At 41.8% G+C, this 14,776-nt stretch overlaps 1 pseudogene; it reads left to right on the top strand.

Annotated features, from left to right (window-relative positions):
- Positions 1–12,874: 12,874 nt before the first annotated feature.
- Positions 12,875–14,056, top strand: LOC119328135 (annotated as a pseudogene).
- Positions 14,057–14,776: the final 720 nt, after the last annotated feature.

Below are 14,776 nucleotides of genomic sequence, written 5' to 3'. Positions count from 1 at the left end.
ATTGCTTGCAAGGCTTATAGTGATGTGCATTATCGAGAGGGCCCAGAGATACCTCTCCGACAATCGGAGTGATAAATCCTAATCTCGATCTATGCCAACTCGGTATTCGGGAGTTGCATAATCTCATAGTCATAGGAACATGTATAAGTCATGAAAAAAGCAATAGCAATATACTAAACGATCAAATGCTAAGCTAACGGAATGGGTCAAGTCAATCACATCATTCTCTAATGATGTGATCTCGTTAATCAAATGACAACTCATGTCTATGGTTAGGAAACCTAACCATATTTGTTTCAACGAGCTAGTCAAGTAGAGGCATACTAATGACACTTTGTTTGTCTATGTATTCACACATGTACTAAGTTTCCGGTTAATACAATTCTAGCATGAATAATAAACATTTATCATGATATAAGGAAATCTAAATAACAACTTTATTATTGCCTCTAGGGCATATTTCCTTCAAAATAAAGCAGAAACCACATAAACCAGAGTACATAACCACAAAGCACTGAACAAAATTAGAACATACGTGAAGTCATATACAACATGGTTTCCATCGATGGCGCCTACATCCCATTGCACATCATAGGCTGAAGCGTTTAGAACTTCTCCTCTGGCCCATTTCCAATGATCACATGATAAATATCAAGCATCTGATAACAGTGCAGTCTGATGTACAAGAACTCCGATGAAAGCATCACTAAATCTAGCAATACTTGGTTGTGTAGCTTCATGCATGAACATTCATACACACAAATAAATAGAGCATGTTATCTTCAAATTTCGAGCATGGCATAGAAACTGAATGGTCTAAAAATTCAAAGCCTCAAAACCCTGATCCTTAGGTCTACTGAAATTCCATCCGAGATCATCGAAAAGCTTGGTTGGGTCCGAAAGAGCAGAAAACGGGCATTAGTAGTAAACCCACAAAAGAAATATACACATAAAAATCAGAAACAATCACCATCAAATGAATACACTACCTGAGGTGAGGAAACATGGATGAATCTAGAGATGCAAGAAATTTAGAGGAAAGTACGTGTGGCTCAAATTGGATGCATGAATCTTCTCCACCAAATAGCTTAATCAAAAAGTGCAAATAGTGACATTTACATACACCGACGCAGCAAGCACATACCTGAAGGAAATATGCCCTAGAGGCAATAATAAAGTTATTATTTATTTCCTTATATCATGATAAATGTTTATTATTCATGCTAGAATTGTATTTACCGAAAACATAATACATGTGTGAATATATAGACAAACAGATTGTCAGTAGTATGTCTCTACTTGACTAGCCCGTTGATCAAAGATGGTTATGTTTCCCGACCATAGACATGAGTTGTCATTTGATTAACGGGGTCACATCATTAGGAGAATGATGTGATTGACATGACCCATTCCGTTAGCTTAGCACTCGATCGTTTAGTATGTTGCTATTGCTTTCTTCATGACTTATACATGTTCCTATGACTATGAGATTATGCAACTCCCGTTTACCGGAGGAACACTTTGTGTGCTACCAAATGTCACAATGTAACTGGGTGATTATAAAGGTGCTCTACATGTGTCTCCAAAGGTACTTGTTGGGTTGGTGTATTTCGAGATTAGGATTTGTCACTCCGATTGTCGGAGAGGTATCTCTGGGCCCTCTCGGTAATGCACATCACTTAAGCCTTGCAAGCATTGCAACTAATGAGTTATTTGCAGGATGATGTATTACGGAATGAGTAAAGAGACTTGCTGGTAACGAGATTGAACTAGGTATTGAGATACCGACGATCGAATCTCGGGCAAGTAACATACCGATGACAAAGGGAACAATGTATGTTGTCGTGCGGTTTGACCGATAAAGATCTTCGTAGAATATGTGGGAGCCAATATGAGCATCCAGGTTCCGCTATTGGTTATTGATCAGAGACGTGTCGCGGTCATGTCTACATAGTTCTCGAACCCGTAGGGTCCGCACACTTAACGTTACGATGACAGTTATATTATGAGTTTATATGTTTTGATGTACCGAAGATTGTTCGGAGTCCCGGATGTGATCAAGGACATGACGAGGAGTCTCGAAATGGTCGAGACATGAAGAGTGATATATTGGAAGCCTATGTTTGGATATCGGAAGTGTTTCGGGTGAAATCGGGATTTTACCAGAGTACCGGGAGGTTACCGGAACCCCCCGGGGGCTTAATGGGCCTACATGGGCCTTAGTGAAAATAGAGGGAAGCAAGGAGAGTGTGGGGCGCGCCCCCCAAGGCCCAAACCGAATTGGTTTAGGGCAAGCGGCCCCCCTCTTTCCTTCTTCCCCTCTCTCTTTCCTTCTCCCGAATCCTATTCCAAATAGGAAAGGGGGGAGTCCTACTCCCGATGGGAGTAGGACTCCTCCTGGCGCGCCTCCCTGGCCGGCCACACCCCCCTTGCTCCTTTATATACGGCGGCAGGGGGGCACCCCATAGACACAACAATTGATCAAGTTGATCTTTTTAGCCGTGTGTGGTGCCCCCCTCCACCATAGTCCACCTCGATAATACTGTAGCGGTGCTTAGGCGAAGCCCTGCGTCGGTAGAACATCAACATCGTCACCACGTCGTCCTGCTGACGAAACTCTCCCTCAACACTCGGCTGGATCAGAGTTCGAGGGACGTCATCGGGCTGAACGTGTGCTGAACTCGGAGGTGTCGTACGTTCGGTACTTGATCGGTCAGATCATGAAGACGTACGACTACATCAACCACGTTGTGCAAACACTTCCGCTTTCGGTCTACGAGGGTACGTGGACAACACTCTCCCCTCTCGTTGCTATGCATCACCATGATCTTGCGTGTGCGTATGATTTTTTTTGAAATTACTACGTTCCCCAACAATACCGTATGTAAAATCAGATCCCAACCAAAGAAAAGATAGGAGAGGGGGTAACTTCGTCCCACTACCTTTGTAGAACAGGAAGGAGGAGGCAACTGGTGTAGTCCCTCACGTTGGTGAGTAGATGATCCGGGCGAGCTCTAGGCCGGATGACCTCCCAGGGTATTGCCGCGTGAGATCCTGACAGACATAGGAGTCGCCCACACCACACCATCGCCTCGCCGCGACCTTGGGCCGCCACCCACGCACGTACTCCACCGCCGCACCACCACCCAATGGACTATCGCCCGTGCCCTCAGGCTGCCGCCCCATGGGCTCTTGCTGCTCAAAGGGAGCATCAAAGGAGTAGGCTTAGACAGAGTGAGAGAGAGAGATGCAGGAAATACCTAATTCTCCGGCTGGCCATAGGCGTCCTGAGCGGCGGCATCGGGGGTTGGCAGCGCCCGAACAACAAGGTTCGGGAGGAGAGAGTGGGGAGACCGCGAGAGGGAGGGGTCGGCATGGCCTTGCGCCCTTCCTCGTTACCCGCAACACGAACACGCCGCGCCCTCTTCGTTTCCTGTATGACGGCAACAGCAGCGACAATGACTCACCACAAGCAGGAGCTGCCCTGGGGTTCGCAATGATGGCGGCCACAATCTAGCCTAGGGTTCTGCTATGGCAGGGGCGACGGCGGGGAAGGAGGAGTTGGATCAAAGATCGAGGAGAGGACGGGATCGACGTGATGTGAAAGGTGGGCAAAAGATAGGAGTTGTGAGATGTGGTGGGTGAGGCGAGACTACCGATTGAAACATCTATACTACTATTAAACAATCAAACAAGAACTTCTTTAAGCACACCCCACAAAGCGTACACAAATCCAATATCACCGCATGATTAGGCCCACTAAAATCAATCTAACGGTTAGCCTTAACCTAAACTATTTTCTATGTGCACTTAGCAATTTACATTGACTGACCGTACTCCACTGTGGAGGAAAATATGAAACTCCAAGCCTGAGCAATTAGGAAACTAATAATCACGTGTGCATCCTATTCTAGGAAACTAAATAAGAGTGCATTCATCCTATTAGGAAACTAATCTCGGACAAATCCATCCTATTAAAAAACTTATCTCGGACGCATCCATCCTATTAGGAAGCTAATCGCGAGCCTCCTACCGCCATCATGCACGCTAGCCATGATGGGGGAAGTGCGAGGAGTTTCGTCTTCCTCCGGGAACACACGTGCTATCGCCGTCATCGTCTTCTGCCTAGAGGCAAGCCGCTCTTCTGCCGCTACTGCGACGACTCCATACACGTCCAGGGCATGCTCTCCGGCAACCATCGGCATCCGTGTTGACTTCAGCTCCGCTCGCAGCACCCACGCCGACAAAGTGTCTGTTCAGTGGGTGCACGTGCATTACATATTATAAGAATCGCGGGGCTTCAAGCAATCTAGAATTATAGATTTGGGATTATCTTAGGTTGCCGATTACTGTACTGAAAATGTGTAATTATATATGGCACGTACATAAAAATGCAACAATCTTGTCTTACAAAGTAGAATCAAGAGGGGTACTGAAGAAGTCAAGATGCAGAGTCTATTTTCCATAATTACTTCTCATGTTCTGTAACACCCTCGATGCGACTATAACTCCCACGTGTCGAGGCACGACTTAGAGGCATAATCGCATTGAAGGCATATGTCGCAAGTTAGGTTCGCTTTTATTTTGGCGCCGTAGTCGGGCCATGAGTGTTTGGATGATGTAATGTTATTTATTTACTTGTTTGACATGGTGAGTGTAAGCCAAGTATGTTATCTCCCCTTTTATTATCATATTACATGGGATGTTGTGAAGATTGCCTAACTTGCGACATATGCCTTCAATACGATTATGCCTCTAAGTCGTGCCTCGACACGTGGGAGTTATAGTCGCATCGAGGGTGTTACAAGTTGGTATCAGAGCCGACCCTCGCGGTTACACGGATGGTTGCGGATATGTGCGTGGTCATGTTGTTCATGACGTTTGTGACCCGTCGTGGCACCCGGCATGTCACATGTACCGGACTGGAAGCACAGACGTTTGTGCCAAGAGGGAACGTTCCTGTGGCCCGACGAGGACGTCGGTTCCTCTGAGTGGGGGTGTATGTGATAGCCTGGCTTATTAGGGATGATAGACTACTCATATCAATAAGGAATTCCTTCTTTTCCGGGAGCCCATTCGGACAGAACTCCAAAGTTAAGCGTGCTCAGCTTGGAGTAGTGTCAGGATGGGTGACCGGCTGGGAAGTTGCTCCCGGGTGCGCACGAGTGAGGACAAAGTGCGCAGAAAAGACTAGTATTGATCTGTGGGGCCAGTCTAGATCCCGCCAGGAGTGACGACCACCGGCGGGTATGTCCGGGGCGTTTCATGTTCATGTCGGCTTCCTTGGGCTTTACTTCGTACCACCATATGCATTAAACTGGACCGTATCAAGAGGTAACGCCATCCTCTTGATTAGAATTGTCTTATTTGTGCTATTTGATCAGTGTGTGTTTTATGTATGACGTTGCTTTACCTGGAATTAAGGTGGGTTGCACCTGCCTAGGCACTATCTCCAGGGATAGGTTGGAAATCAGAATATATGATTCATTCTTAGAGAAAACTTTACACGCGTCACTTTAACATAATTGCATAGCAATCCAGTAAATTATGTAAGATTCAGTAGGAGGCAAGATATTGAAGATGTACTACTATTTTAGTTACATGATTCTATACATCTAAAATGGGTCACATGACTCCGTAACTGTTGTTAGAGAATATCTCTCGCTGTTCTGTAAAGTTATACAATCTCTACTGCGTTCCAATAAAGAGAATTTTACCATACAGAAGGATCTAATGAAGAAACTAATCCGGCTGAGTTCCAATAAATAGATCCTTCAAATGATCTGTCCTAATACAGCTGCCGTATATTGGTACAGAGAAATCATATAAATTGTACTCAGTCGGATTTATTTTGTTTCATGACAGAGAAACCAAATACCTTTCGCTATTTTGGCATATATATTTATTCTTATATACTTGTGCAGTTTCGAATGATCCAACATATCTGCAGTCATCAAACTTGAAGACATGTTGTTTAAGGCCTTATTTGCACCGCCTCTCTTTCTTTGTCTGCGCACCTCTTTCCTCCAATAATAATAATGAACAACTTTTTCCGGATCAGGTATTACACTGTTACAAATGTATGCTGAAGCTACTCCTTACGACAAGGAAAAAGAGGATGAATGCTTTCTATCTTCACCAGTTTTGTAGCATGTTCCAAATTGTTGGCTCTTTCTTATTTGAGGATTCATCATTTTTTTTGTAATTTAGAAGCTGACCTAAAAGCTTGATAAGGTTAAGCTTGACAAATACTCTAGAATACTTTTCCTTCGATCTTTATTTTTCTTCATAACTCATTTCAGTTTCTATACGTACAAAGCGTCTTACATCATTGTAAGTTAGTATGGTTGCCAACGCATAAACACATACAAAACCAGATAAATATTTTCTATCATGGTAATTATTGGATTTCTTTTAGCCCTTTTACATTTCAATTAGTTCTTGTAAATCATCTTTATTTCATATAGAAGTCGTTGTAGTCACATATCATCTTCTATTTCCTATTATCCATAGTAGGTAGCTATATAATTTTGGCAGTCCACAGAACCAAAATATATATATATAATTTGATCCAAATTAGTACAAATATATATTTTTCTATGCAGATTAGTAGAATAAAATAAGATTCGAGAATTAAGCATCTTGAACAATATGATTGCACCATAAGGAAGTTTATACTTTTTTTCCTGGCTACACTCGAAGAGAAGACTATACTACATGCTTATATTACTGCATTAATAAATAATTGCTGATTTTATTTAAATGAGAATATCTTCCTGCAATTACTCTATGCAGCAACATAACCACTATTGTGTCTCGCTTTTGAAAATACAATTTGAGCGACATCAAACATTGTGTATCCATTTGATTTATATTTTTAAAAATGTTTATTTTTTTATATTATGTGAATTCACCTGTTTTACGTTTGAGACATGTGTTGCACGTGCATGCTTACTAGTTAGGAGTATGGAAGGGGATCGGTGGGAGAAATAAATTGGAGAGGGAGGTGATCAGTTTGGAAGGTGATCTCATGTACTCCCTCCATTCCTTTATGCAAGGTGTATTATTTTTGGTGCCGTGACCAAGGCACATAATTATAGAGGTGTTAGGACAAAATTACCCTTGGTAAATTTGTTTGTTAGTGACAAGTAAATCAATGAGTCCAGGAAAGTAAGAGATACATGCAATCGAGAGAGAGAGATAGTTTCCTTTTTTGATACAAGGAGAGATACGGGAAATTAGGAGAGAGAGATACTTTCCTCTTTCTGGAGGGATAAAAAGGGAATTATGAGGATTTAGAAAAAAATGCACCATACATTATGAAATTTTATCAAAAAAATACACCTTATATAAAGAAACGGAGGGAGTGCATGGTATTATCTCTGAATTCTTAATTACCAAATATTTATATGATTGAATTGAATCAACACCTGCCAAAGCAAGTACGAATAAATGGAAGGAGTATCAGACGCGATTCGGTTTTAAGTGCGAAGAAGAAAAAATTGACATGGGAGGGGTGGTGGGAGGTGAGACGGAAATAAACTGGACGAAAATTGACTAGACGAAAAAAAACCGTGAAGGCTATTCTACCAACCGAGATATTAGGAGTAGAGATTCGGTGCAAGTTATATTTTTCCATGCTAGCTTTACCAAAAAAACAGAAGGCATGTGATGATATCAGATTTTGGCATGACAAAAAATGCAATTAAGATGACCTCAAATAAAAAATGCACAACATGAAAGTTGTTTGCTTCGTAGAAAAGAACAATTCCAATATTTGAGTGATCTCCATCCAAGATTGTATGCGACATCTCCCCTTTCCAAGTTTTCAGTGCATTGTTCTTATAGTATACAAAATAGGATTATGAATTGCTCCTAATTTCGGTCAATTTATCCCCTTGCTTTTCAACATATATATTTAAAAAAAATCTGTTTTTCATAACGAAATTTTTTGACAAATGTTCTAAGAGCTTGCAAAATTTCATCACGAAATCATATTTGTAGAAGTTGTGGCAAAGAAACAAAATTAGTGCTCCAAAATGCTTTTGAAAGTAGAATTTTCAGAGTATTGATTTTTTAGCCACGACTTCCACACGTGATTTCATGATGAAACTTTGCAAGCTCTTAGAACATTTGTCAAAGTTTTCCATAAAAAATCAGATTTGTTTGAACATTTAAATATTGTTCGACTTTACTGTTCACCCAAACTCATTTGAGCTCGGGTACAAAAACTTGACCTGACTCTGTTGTGTGTAAGAAAACCAACAAAGGTGACTTCTTCGTTATTCACGCCTTGATGCACCATTTTTGTGTTCAGTGTCGTTTGATAACAGTGCATCGATATAACAGAGTTTTTATTGTTAACCTTCAAAAGATCCGGAAAGATCATTCTAGGCTCTTTATCATGTGTCTCATTCCATCCATGTGCTGAGAAAATCGTGCAGCGTAGCTGAGAAAAAAACAGCTTAGTCTAACCGAGCCCTGTATAACCGACAAGCCCCTACTTGCTTGTCCCGCTAGTTTTTTTCTCCATTTTTTGTGTTGTTAGTTCAGTAGGGAAAAAACCGACCAGTTTTTTAATACTACTGAAAAAACTGTTAAATCAAGGAACCTTATAAAAAAATCACCGATTTGAGAAAAGTTTGTGAATTTGGGTAAAAGATATGAATTTGAAGAAGTTTGTAAAATATGGGAAAAGTTCAAAAAAAGATCACAAATTTGGAAAAAGGTTTGTGAGAAAATTTCACAAGATTTAAAACGAGTCAATGGATTTCAAGAAGTTCAATTTTTTTTAAAGTTCATGACATTTGTTAAAAGTTGATGAAAAATGAAAAAAGTTCATAGATTTAGAAAAAAAATTGTGAATTTGAAGAAGGTCCATCAATTTTGAAGAAAAAAGTTCCTGAAATCGTGAAAAGTTCATGGATTTCGAAAAGTATCATAAAATTTGTAAAGAGTTCTTGGATTAAAAAATATTCATGCATTTGAAAATAAAGTTCATGAATTCAGAAAAAAATCACGGATTTGAAAAAAGTTCATGAATTTAAGAAAAATATTTATGAATTTGAAATTTTTACAAATTTAAGAAAAGTTCATGATTTTTAAAAGATTTGCAAAATTTAAAAAGGATAATAAAATGAAAATAAATATACAAAATTGCCTAAAAACAAAGAAAAAGGTGAAACAAAAGAAAAACAAAAAAAACCAGATAGTTTAGGCGCATTTGACGCACAACAAGCAAGCAAGAAAGAAAAAAAAAGTAAGTACATACATTACGTATGGTTTCCCAGTTGTTGGTTGCTGCGGGTGGTGCTAAACCGTGAGGTCTACTGTTCGAATCTCTCGCGCACCATGTTTGTAAGGTTAAGAAAAAGGAAAATAAAGTAAATGGGCCGAGCCCAAGATTGAAGGGGTGTGTGCACCAGTTCTTGTTGCTTCTGACTGCAAAGGGGTGGTTAACGACATCAATCAAGGCATTGGAGGCATGTATGCAAGTATTGTGAAGGAGATAAGAGACACTTCTGCACTTTTTCAGCAATGCACCTTAATCTTCGAAGGTCGTAGTAGTAATCATGAGGCACATAGCCTTGCTAAACATACTTTTTGTCTTGATTTAGGGCGTCATTTGTGGCTTATAAACCCTCCAGTTTTGAATTATATCCCTATGAACATTCTTAAATAATAAAGCAGTGTGTTTAGATGCAAAAAAGGCTATAACCAGCGTTGAGGGTGCCAAATAGGAGTTGGGCCCGAAAACACGCAGCTGTTAGGCCAGTATAATTGATCCCATCCTCAGAGTGGTTGTTGTATTGCCCCGAATGAACCCGGTTCAGCCGTTTTGTCCCAAATTTTTGTGTTAACATCATGAGGCATTTTTCAACATCAAGACGACCTCAGATTGTAAAACTTTCAATATGAAAGTTGTTTGTCTTGTGGAAATAAAGAAATTTGCTATTGGAATCAGTTTCATCCGAGGTTATTTGCAACCTAGAAAGTTTGACAAGATAGATCCATCTTGGAAATACATTTTTAATGCACTACAGAATTGGCTTCAAGATTGATTTAAATGGAAAAGTGTTAAATATGAAAGTTCTTTGTCTTGTCATTTTTTTGCTTTTGAATCATTTCAATCCGAGGCCTTATACAACATCTCGGCTGATGCAACTTTTCTGTCTTTTGACCCGTGCAAAGTTCTGGACCCACTTTTTCGAATTATGGTTGGTTTGGATATTTGGATGAAAATCATATTTACTTTCTTGTACAGGAAGTCCAATCGCCTCATATACAGATGAGAGGTGATAGTCGGTTGAATAACACACAATTGTCAAACCGGTTTGTCACTTTTATCTTCTATCTTTTCTCCTAATTTATCCTCGTTCTCTCCTTCCTCACCCGTCGTTGTTTTTCATGTTCGATGGCAGCAAACTCGAGGCCTTAGGGTGATCGTGTCGACCTAGGGAAGCCCATAGCCACCGAATTTCCGAACAGGGTCCCTCTTGGATTTGTGGGGTTTCAGGTCCTCAAAAGATTTTGTTGACGTGTCTGGCATATCGCGCTCCAGACGAGGTTATCCAGAGAATTCACAAAGGGTACATCTCATCAAATCGCCTCCTCGTGAAGGCAAACATTATGCCCATATTCCTCTCTTTTCCCTTCTAATTATCAGTAATTTTACCCCTGTATTCATTCATGCATTATCGACAGCCACATCTGCAGCCAGTTAGCTCTCAAGCAAGTCTAGACCTCCTAAATCTAGGATAAATGATAAATAGTTGTTCCTAAACCTAATCCTTATTATGAGGTTGACAAATATTTCCTCTACCAAGAAATCATGTTATTTGTAAGAAAAAGGGCAAAGATCACATTATTATGAAAAAAAACTAGCGAATTCGACTAAACTTACAGATAATACAGAAATATTTGTGAATTTTATCGAAATCATGTCATTTTCGGAATATTTGTTTTCTTTTTCCTAGTTGTTTGGATGCGTTTCATCTACAAGTTTCTCCAAGTTCTTTTTTTCATTTGGCTTAGGAGCTTTGTGGGCTTGTCAGAAAGATGGATAGGGTATAGAAATAATTGAGCCTAATGTGTAAATCCGCTGGGCCATTATGAAATATCATCATTTTCTCACACATATTGGGGACAACCCCTAGCCAACGCTCGTGAGCATCAAAGACCAGCGCTTTCGCATAGGGTGTGACCCTAATGGGCCAGCCCATTCGGTGGCGCCATACCGAGCTGTCTTGTGCGGCTACTAAAATCAAACTCGCAGCCTCAAGTGTTCCTTACCACTTGAGCTGTTGGGTGTAAGCGGCTAATAGGCCATGAACATTTAAGAACTAAATGCAGCGACAGATTAAAAAATTTCAAATTTTGTTGACCATTTCTTCAAAAATTGTGAACTATTTATTTTAAAATGCGAATAATGTTTCTAATCGTTGTTTTCTTTCAAAATTAATTCTTTTGAACATGATTTTTTTTCAATTTTTTTGAACATTTTCTGAAATTGTGAACTCATTTTGAGCTCTGAACATTTTTTTGAACTATGAACAATTTTGAAAAAGGCATTTAAAATACACACTGCACATTTTCTTAGTATACGGCAAACATTATTCAAATACACGCTGAACATTTTTTAAATATATGGTAAATGTTTTTGAAATGCACATTGAGCAATTTTTTCTATACCATATGAACATTTTTTATACGCAGTGGACATGTCTTTTTCAATATGGTGAACTTGTTTTGAAAACCTGAACGAAATTTTAAAAACGTGAACAGTTTATGGGACTTGAAAAAAATGTTTAATTCTAAATATTTAGACAAAATTGAAATTCTGAAGTTTTGTTTTTTAATTTATGAAAAAACAGGAAAAATAAAAAGAAGAAGAAATAAGCAGAAAAAACGAAAAAATAAAATAAAAAGGAAAGTAAAAACATGAAGAAATTCAGAAAACCTGGTAAAGGAAAAACAAAACTGGAAAAATACAGTTCAGGGAACCTTCCCAAACCTGTTGCTCGGTCAAAGTGGGCCAGGCCATATCGTAGCGCTCGCTCGCTTCAGTTTGATGCTTGCGGGCGTCAAATAGGATCCGCCTATACACGGATTGGTTGCTCTCCAGAAAAGAAAAATGGTGTGAATGCCCTTGTTTTTTCTTTTTGAGAAACCCGTAGTATGAATGCCGTTAGCTTTGTCCAGTTGTTAAGGTTTCCTAAAAATGTTGCTCCCTCCGGTCACAAATATAAGATGTTCTAACTTCTTTCTTAATCAAATGTATATAGAGATGTTTTAGTGTGTTTATTCACTCATTTCAGTCCGTATATAGTCTATATTGCAATATCCGACCCATCTTATATTTGTGAACGGTGGGAATACTTTTTAAAAAAGTTGTCAACTGCCAAACAAACAAATGAAACAAGAGAAACAGAAAGCAGGCCCCAAGTATTGACTCATGAATTCACCTATTTTCCTGTGGTCAGCAAAAGTCGACCCACTATCACTTCAGTTTGCGTCGACTTTCCTTCGCTTGAAAGCCAAAACTAGTTGCATGGATAAGCAGATCTCCAATTTTCTCATACTCTCTTTGTCCAACGAATGAACAGTGGACCAAAACCGGCAGGAACTTCTCTGGTATTGTAAAGTCGCATTCTTTATTTCCGTCAACATAGACTTCGATTTCTTTCTTTGGTTCGCTTTCCAGAAAGACAAAAAAAAAAGACGTTGACAAACAGATACACTTATGAGGTTATGATCTATAGAGAGATATACGGAGTAGGAAGGAACCTACTTTTAGCCAACTACTGTGGTAGTATAAGTAGGAGAGCCCTCAGCTACGTACCATGCATCCAAAGTTCAAAAACCAACTGAGAAAGCACATCCAAAGTTCCAAACCCAACTGATCGAGCAAGCACAATATCAACACAACCCGATCGTTTTGACACCATGAGCCTGATGAAGAAGGAGGCGTCCTCGCTGTCCGAGCTCGGCTTCGACGCCGACACCGGCGCCGGCTTCTTCCGCCAGGTTCCATCGTGCGGCCGCGACGGGGAACTGACCACGCTGCGGCGGACTGAGCGACTCACCAAGGTCTCCGTCATCGGCGCCGGCAACGTGGGCATGGCCATCGCGCAGACCATCCTCACGCAGGGCCTCGCCGACGAGATCGCGCTCGTGGACGCCGAGGCCGACAGGGTCCGCGGCGAGATGCTGGACCTGCAGCACGCCGCGGCGTTCCTCCCGCGCGTCCGCATCGCCGCAGGCACCGACGTCCTCGCGCTCACCAGGGGCTCCGAGCCTCCGACCTGGCCATCATCACGGTGCCGAGGGAGAGGCCGGCGGCCTCGCGGATGGGCCAGCTGAGGAGGAACGTGGCGCTGCTGAGGGAGGTCGTGCCGGCCGTGGCGAAGGGGTCGCCGGAGTCGCTGCTGGTGGTGGTGTCGAACCCCGTGGACGTGCTGGCGTACGCGGCGTGGAAGCTGTCGGGGTTCCCGTCGAGCCGCGTGATCGGCTCCGGCACGGACCTCGACTCCGCCAGGCTGCGGTGCCTCCTGGCCGAGCACCTTGGCGTGGGCGCGCAGGACGTGCAAGCGTACATGGTCGGCGAGCACGGAGACGGCGCGCTGGCGCTGTGGTCGAGCGTCCGCGTCGGCGGCATGCCGGTGCTGAGCTACCTCCAGAAGACTCACTCGTCGTTCGACGCGGAGGCCCTGGAGGGGATCCGGCGGGCGGTGGTGGGCGGCGCGCGCGAGGTGATCGGCCTCAAGGGGTACACGTCCTGGGCCATCGGTTACTCGGTGGCCGGCCTCGCCAGGTCGCTCCTCCGCGACCAGCGGCGCGTGCACTCGGTGTCGGTGCTCGCCAAGGGGTTCGTCCCCAGCGACGTCCACGAGGTCTTCCTTAGCCTCCCGGCCAGGCTCGGGCGCCGCGGCGTGCTCGGGGTTGCCGCGGAGCTGGAGCTCACCGGCGACGAGGAAATGACGCTCCGCCGGTCCGCGGAGACGCTCTGGGGCTACTGTCAGGAGCTCGAGCTATAACAGTAGTGGTGCCTAAACTTGCCATCGATGTTCACCTTGGTACTTGAACTTGAAAAATACACCGAACTGGTTCTATAACTTGGCAGTATGGTTCAAATACGGTTCAAATCACGTCTAGATATGTATGTATTGCTGACTAGATATGGCAGCATGGCACGGGCCCACTTGCAGTGTCGGAAAAGAGTGACATGAAGAGTGTGCGTCTCAATAACCATCCGGTCCCACCTGTCAGTGCACAACTGAAATAAACAAAAAAGTTGCAAGGCTGAGTTTCAAACAGGTGACCTGTGCGCCACAGAGAACATGTGCCAACCAATTGCCCCATGTACGTTTACTGTCTTTCACACACTGCAACATTTTATATAGGTTTTATAATATATATGACACAATCGTGGAGTTAAATGGGCTGCAGATAGTGCACCCATTTTCCACATGTTAGATGTTTTTCTTATTGTAGAAATTATAAAATATTTAGATAGTATCTGAAGTGATTGTTCTTTTAGGAAATGTATTTCTAATTGTAAAAAGTGTTCATGTGTTTTAATAAAGTATATGTATTTTTCAAAAGATATATTTTCGAATAAAAATAAATTTTAAAATATGTGTGATAAATAAACAATGGCCTAGTGTTCCCCCAGGATTTTATACATTCTTAAATTTAAATTACAATTTTCAAACTATACATACATTTGTCTACTTAAAAACATTTTAATTACATGAATTTTTAATAATACATAAAT

Source organism: Triticum dicoccoides, chromosome 7A (genome assembly GCF_002162155.2).
Source record: "Triticum dicoccoides isolate Atlit2015 ecotype Zavitan chromosome 7A, WEW_v2.0, whole genome shotgun sequence".
NCBI lineage: Eukaryota > Viridiplantae > Streptophyta > Magnoliopsida > Poales > Poaceae > Triticum > Triticum dicoccoides.
The sequence above is the reverse complement of the archived record's forward strand: the minus strand, read 5'-3'. Positions and strand labels throughout refer to the sequence as shown.